This window comes from Lytechinus variegatus, chromosome 11, assembly GCF_018143015.1.
Source record: "Lytechinus variegatus isolate NC3 chromosome 11, Lvar_3.0, whole genome shotgun sequence".
In the NCBI taxonomy this organism is placed as follows: domain Eukaryota; kingdom Metazoa; phylum Echinodermata; class Echinoidea; order Temnopleuroida; family Toxopneustidae; genus Lytechinus; species Lytechinus variegatus.
In genome coordinates this window covers 26,078,766-26,086,013 of record NC_054750.1, presented here as the reverse complement: position 1 = coordinate 26,086,013, position 7,248 = coordinate 26,078,766, and the positions used below count along the sequence as shown (strand labels likewise).

Genomic DNA, 7,248 nt, shown 5'->3' with positions numbered 1-7,248 from the left:
AACCTTATAACCTAACCCAATTTCTAAGTATTTTAAATATAAACAGGATAACTACAGACAATGATTTAAATTAACTTTATATTCTTTTGCGAAAATGAATATGAAGGACAGCTTTTTGATAAAGAACACAGTTTTAGAGTGTTAGAGCGCGATTTATACCTACAACCGCTAAATCCTGTCACTGTCGGTATGAAGCAGTGATTCCATCAGCTTACGGTAATAATTTTTGCAACACGGGCACCAGTCCGAGAAACAGACAGGCATTTGCCCAAACTGACAACATCTCGACCTCTGCTCATTTCTTTTTGCACGGGCACATAAATCTCGACGTAACCCATCACATTTCTCCCTATTTTCTCCTCCCTTTTATTTTCCATTAATTTTTCTTTCGTTCACTTTTTTCTGTCTTCTTTCCCCAATTTTTTTTACCCATCACATTTCTCCCTATTTTCTCTTCCCTTTTATTTTCCATTAATTTTTCTTTCTTTCACTTTTTTCTGTCCTCTTTTCCGCTTCTATTTTTGTTCTCGTCTCACCGCTTTTCCTCATCCCCCAGCCTCCGACGCCCGTGCAGATTCGCAAACAATATCAAGAGTATGTCTACTTGCAAGGGCGGAAATCTCTCCCCAAAGGTAGGGGGACCAGGGGCTGGAAAATTTGACAAACAAACAAAAAAAAAAAAAAAAAGGTTTATCACCCCCTAAAGAAGGTCATTCATCTTAACCAAAAGAAATTTGACAAGCAAACAAGCAAAAAAAGGGGGGCATCCCAAAAGTAAGATCGTCTCTTCCAAATGTTTTATTTCGATTTTGAATGAAATGACCAAAAATAGTAGGGGGATATTTCATAATGTGCCCCCTACTATTTTGGGTGAGGGGTACATGTCCCCCGGCCCTGGGATTTGCACCCATGTGGGTGGGGGTGTTGCGCCTCCCTATCGGGATCATATCACAGCGAGTATACACTCTTCCATATGGAAGAGTGTTTACTCTCTGTGATTTCGATCTCACACATATGAAAAAAAATAGAACAGCTAAGCCTTGATCACAGGCCAAAATGCCTAACGATTTCTCCGCGGCATTAACAACTCTCGTAAGGGGCGCTCCATTTATAAATAGAGTTGCATGAACAGCTGTCTATGGCGACAGAATCGTAGGCAGAATTGTTGCCAGAAGCGTGGGAATTTGGCAGAAAATTCAAGAAAAGAACCGGTGAACGTGAGTACCGATTTAAGAGTAATTATATATTCATTAACGTTTATTGAATCATAAGAATAAAGATTTTTTACGGAAAGAAAGCTTAGTTCTAAGCTAGGGCTGCCCAAATGCGCGTGAGTGGAGTCCCAGTTTCTTAACACGGGTAAGTATTGCGGTGTCGCCTAGAGTGAGAGTGATCACACCCACTCCTAGTACCAATGAGGTCCAAACATTACATGTATGGACCTCATAGGCGACATCAGTGGAAATGCGGGGTTAGAAATCTTTGACTCACACTATATTTCGATATTATTTGACAAGTACGCTCTCTGTAAACAATTTTCTTTCAAATTATAATTCAGAATTGTTAATAGTTTGATCCCAACAACAATGAAATTAAAGATATTAAGGGAAACTTACATTTTGACGACTTTTTCCTGATTTTCTTGGCAGGTGCTCTTCCCTTCTGACGCACGATCGCAGCTGAATATAGATCAAGTGATACGCGTTCTCGTCACCTGATCGGTTTGTTATTCTTTTCGCCAGACGTTAATAATTATATATTTGATAGTGCTAGTATTCATCGCGAATTTAGGTGAAAGAAATTGAAGTTAAACAGCGCCAGCTTGAATTTTTCGACTAACAACGTTTCAAATTTCGCCACCCACTAGCCAGCAATTATCTTTTTCTTTTACCAAAATACTCTCCCCAAAAAGGAAGATTTAAAGAGAAAGAGAATTATGATGGTAGAGAAAACAAAGTACTTTATTTTCCCGCTTTTACTAGCTGTTTAACGAGAATTTCAATCGAATATCAAATGGGGTTTACATTTTTTAAAGTCTATTAATAAAAAAATATTCATTGTCTGGATTTTAGCTCCCCGGTTGAACTCCCATGAAATTTCAATGTTTTTCATGATTACCGAAAATGGTTTAAAATGTTCAAGTTTTTTATCGGGATAAACAAAGTTTTAGCTCGGTGCGCTGCGCTCGCCTTATTTTATAATGCTGAGATAGCATTTTATGCTGTTAATGAATTCCCACTATGATTTGATTGGTAAGTTCAGGAATGATTAATAAGATTAATTAATTCGTGTCTCTTTTTTTATTAAACAATGTCAGCTTGCGCTTTGAGCACGCAATATTTTGATGAGTAAGATTCTTCTCTTGTATATGCAGTATTTCCACAACTCCAAAATAAATTTCCCGAAACTTAAGCCAAAATTTGCTCACATTCATAAATATTTCCTGGAATTTTCAAGTTTGATTTTAAACAAAAATCGGGCACTAATACAGCGAGCCTAATTTCGGCCTAGGTTGCCCAAATCAAGTTATTTAGCATTATTTTTTGTTCACGTCCTCTTTAAAAAATCATCTATTACAAATGCCAACGCGGAGCGAGAGCGGAAAATTTTGAGCTACGTAAATGTTACCTGAAATTGATAGTTTCTACGTTTAATTGTTGTTTGGTTGTAATTTTCTGATTTCCCGAAATTTCCTGGAATTTTTTCGTTTCCCGAACCTTTCCTGGAAAAAGCAAAAATTTCATGAACTTGAAATTTTCTGAATTTCGGGAAGAGTGGAAACATTGTGTATGCGAGTGTCATACTACAGAGAGAGGGGGGGGTCCCTCAGCTACTTGTCCTCGCCAATTCCCCCAATTTTCGTCTTGCTCGTGTTCTTTTTTTCACCCTTTTTATTAAAAAATTAGAAAGAATTGGGTGTCAAAAAAACACTAGGGGAAATGAGAAGAGGGAGAGAAACATATTGGGATAAGAAAAATTTGCGTCACATAATTATTACATAAGAAAATATTTGTCATAATTTATGAAACTTTACTTTTTACTTGCATGGTGCCCACCCACTTATATATATGAAATCTTAAATTACTTCACCATGGCATCTCGCACTAAATGTTTTCACCCTGCTATATAACTTTGAACCTGCTGACAGGGATTACTAATTTAAGGTTAAAGGTTGAATGTTTATCAAACATAATTTGGTTGGGGTCTATGTGTTCGTCATTCATGGTGATATACAATAGAATATTCAGAGGTGTCGATCATGGGGGCGGCAGGGGCGATCGCCCTAGCAATATTGGGGGGATATCGTTTTGCCCCCCCCCCATAATTCAGCATGTGCAAAAATAAAATATGATTGCAATGACACACAAAAATCAGCAAGCATGATAGCGATACATAACTCGTTCTTTAATCCTGCTCAAAATATCCGCTTATCAGATTGAAATAGAATATATATGAATATATATATATATATATATAGGTAAGCAAGTAGGTAGTGATATACTGCAATATCTAATAGTGCTCGACTGTGTATAGGACAGGAGTTCTCAAACTACGGCCCGCGGGCCGGATCCGGCCCTTTGAGCTTTTCAATCCCGCCCGTGAGACTTATGATTTCCATAACAATATCCACTGATGCAAGCACATCAGGTTGGGGAGCTGTGCGTCATTCAGATAATTCTTTCAAGGTTTTTGGTCTTCTGGGTTACAAGATTTGCATATCAATGCTCTTGAATTGCTAGCAATAGAACAAGCACTACATACCTTATGTAGCCAATGTCAGGATATCCATATTCGTATTTTCTCTGACAATAGCACTTCGGTCGCTTATGTTAATAAGATGGGAGGTAATGTACCCTTTTTAAATGACATAGCGTTACGCATTTGGTTTTGGTGCATTAAATAAGGAATTTGGATTTCCGCCTCTCACGTGGCAGGGAAAGATAATTCATTTGCTGATGTCCTTTCAAGGAGGGACATGAACAAGGAATTAAGCCTGCTCCCCTGTATTTTTAATAGCATTATCAATACCACGTTTGCCCCTGACATTGCTTTGTTTGCATCATCTGAAAATAAACAACTTCCAAAATATGCTTCTTGGAAGTACGACCCATTTGCATATATTATTGATGCTTTTTCCATTTCGTGGGAATTCTTTTCTCCTTACATTTTTCCATCCTTTTGCCTTATCCCTAGAATCCTTCTCAAACTTCGAGCAGACCAAACAAGACTGGCCCTCGTCATAGCCCCGATGTGGAGAGCACAACCCTGGTTCCCTTCTCTTCTCCACATGCTGGTTGCCCAACCCCTTCTTCTCCCAATAAACTACGTCGCCCCAACAACTATCCAGTAAGTCTGCACCTAGCCGCTTGGATACTCTCGGCAGACAATGGAATGCAGCAGGCATTTCAAAATCAGCTGCCAACTTACTCGCCCGATCTTGGAGACAAGGAACGTCTAAACAATATCAATCTGCATGGAATCAATGGTGTGATTGGTGTTGTAAACAACAAATTGATCCCTGTTCACTTAACTTCCTTGCCCATGAACATTCTTCAGGCAAAGCTTATTCCACAATTAATTCTTACAGATCTGCTTTATCTTCTGCCATTCCACCCATTGGGATGCATTCAGTGGGTCAACACCCTTTTGTCGTACGTTTAATGGAAGGGATATTCAATGAAAATCCCCCTAAGCCTAGGTACAGTAGTATGTGGGATGTGTCAATTGTTTTGAACTACATTAAGTCTTTACCCGATAATGAACAATTAACCCTAACACTGTTAAGTAAAAAACTTCTGGCCTTGATGGCCCTTGTTTCCGCCCAGCGGGTTCAGACGTAATTATGTTTAGATATTTCCTCTTCTATATCAAATAATCATGCGGTATTCTACTTGACAGAGTTACAAAGGACAACTTCTACCAAAAACAGTTTAATTACCCAGACTGTTGAATTTAATTCATATCCACATGATAAGAAAGTTTGTGTTATATCGTCCCTGCTAGAGTAAAACTATGTGAAACGTACTACCCCTTTAAGGATTGAAAATGGTGAACGCAGACTTTTCTTTTGTGTGAAGCACTGCCTTAGCACCTGGAATATGATTAGCCACAATTTTTCATTGTGCATAATACGGTGAAACATTTTATGGGTGCTACTTTTATGCTTCATGTATATAAAAATGCCTTATGTATATGCTTAAAATTGCATGGGCTGTTACATTTTGTCTTTATAAAGTGAGATAATTATGAATTTTGCGTTGTTCACAAAGTTTACAAAAAAATGCGATTTTAAGATAAAGTGTTAAGAGTTTCGATTAGAGTATCCCCCTTAAAGGACAAGTATAAAAGAATAAAAAGAGAAAAATTCAACAAGCATAACACTTAAAATTTCATCAACATCGAATGTAAAATAAGAAAGTTATGGCATTTTAACAGTTCGTTTCATTTCACAAAACAGTTATATGAACATCTCGGTCGGTGTGCAAATGAGGAACTGATGACATCACTCACTCACTATTTCTTTTGTATCTAATTTTATGAAAGATGAAATATTTTTGTTTTCTCGACATTGTCATGTGAAATGAAGTTTCATTTATCCCTGAACACGTGAAATTCCATTATTTTAACATTTTGTGGTTCAGGCAAGGAGGTCCTAATCGTAAATTGAAATATTGTATAATTCCAACAATAAAAAAGTACAGAGATGGTGAGAGAGTGACATCATCGACTCTCTCATTTAGCATGTTTATATAACTATTTTGTTAAAAATAAGGGAAACTTTGAAATGTCATAACTTTTTATTTCAAATCCGATATTGATGAAATTTTCAGCATTTTGCCTGACTGACTTTCTCTATTTGATTAAAATCAACATTTTTCTGAGGTGGACTTGACCTTTTAATAATAAAACATTATTCTATGGTGTTTCTGAAATAAAAATGTTTTTAATAATTAATTCCAATTTCGTGGATATGCTGTTATTCTATTCACATTTATTTCCTACTTCATATAGGCCCTAACAGATTAATATTAAAGCATATGTAGGTGAATTATATTTTAGAGTACATTGACACGAACACAAAGATTTAAATGAACTCTGATGTGGACATAATTATGAAGTAAATATATTTTGTGCTGTGATTTCTCTTTTGAATTTTATATTCATGCGTCATTTGGGTTAATCATTTCTTTATGCACATAATTATTTTGCCTCCCCGCATTTCTTTCAATTCCGTACAATGTGTTGTTACTGTCACAATTTGGATTACCTAGCACGTATATCATCGACACTGGATGAAAAAAGTCTAAATAAAAATTATATTTTTGTAAGGGTTCAGATTAGTTTTCAAGAGGATCTTATGTTATGAAATTTTGCCTAATGTACGCATATTAAAAGAGCAATTATTCTTCTCAACCCAATTTAAAGAAAAGGTGTTTTATTTGCATAATGAGGAAAAAAAATGTGTGTAATCATGTTGATGCATATTATTTTTTGATCCAAGCAACACTGTGTCGTTCGTTGTTATGTCTGCGATTTTTTTCCATGTATTTCTAATGTACAAAATACTTTTAAAAATGCTGAGTAATAGTTTAAAGGTCTGTATTATTTTTGCAAATCATTAAAGAGAGCACAATTTGAACTGAAAACTTTGTTTTCATAAATAAAATTGGATTAAAAATAGTGAATTGCAGAAAAGCATTGTTGCTCGAACGCAAGCCATAACAGCAGACCACTGCAACGAAAGAAGCACATGAAATTGACTAACGTGTTTTTATTGTTTGTATTAAGTTGATTGATTACAATGATGATGATGGTGGTTATGGTGATGATGGTGATGGTGGCGGAATAATGATGGTTGTAATGGCCATGATAATGACGTTGATGATGATGATGATGATGATGACTAGATGTTGTTTTGTTATTTTGTCTTTTAATAAAATAAGTAGTGCAAATTTGAATTCATTAAAACTTTATTATGAAAATAGCATAAACAATGGTATAAGAAATTGGTATGCATTAAGGAAAATCCATTCCTGACCAAAAGAAAATAAAAAAAGTGATAATTGAGTGATGACGTAGGCCTATATATGCGAGCACTTTTCCTTCAAATCGGAAACAATTAATGTTTAAAAAAATAAAGGAAATGTCATTTTCTATAAATACATGCTAATGACATTCACTGTACCTTCAATATATCAATAGAACTTCATATCCGTTCCAAAAAGAAAAAGGTGAGTCATTAGAGAT

At 35.8% G+C, this 7,248-nt stretch overlaps 1 long non-coding RNA gene across 1 annotated transcript; it reads left to right on the top strand.

Moving 5' to 3' along the window:
- Positions 1 to 1,405: 1,405 nt before the first annotated feature.
- On the top strand, positions 1,406 to 4,911 carry LOC121424457. The gene is made up of 2 exons (XR_005971383.1): positions 1,406 to 1,721; positions 4,195 to 4,911. It is a non-coding gene; the product is annotated as an uncharacterized LOC121424457 (long non-coding RNA).
- Positions 4,912 to 7,248: the final 2,337 nt, after the last annotated feature.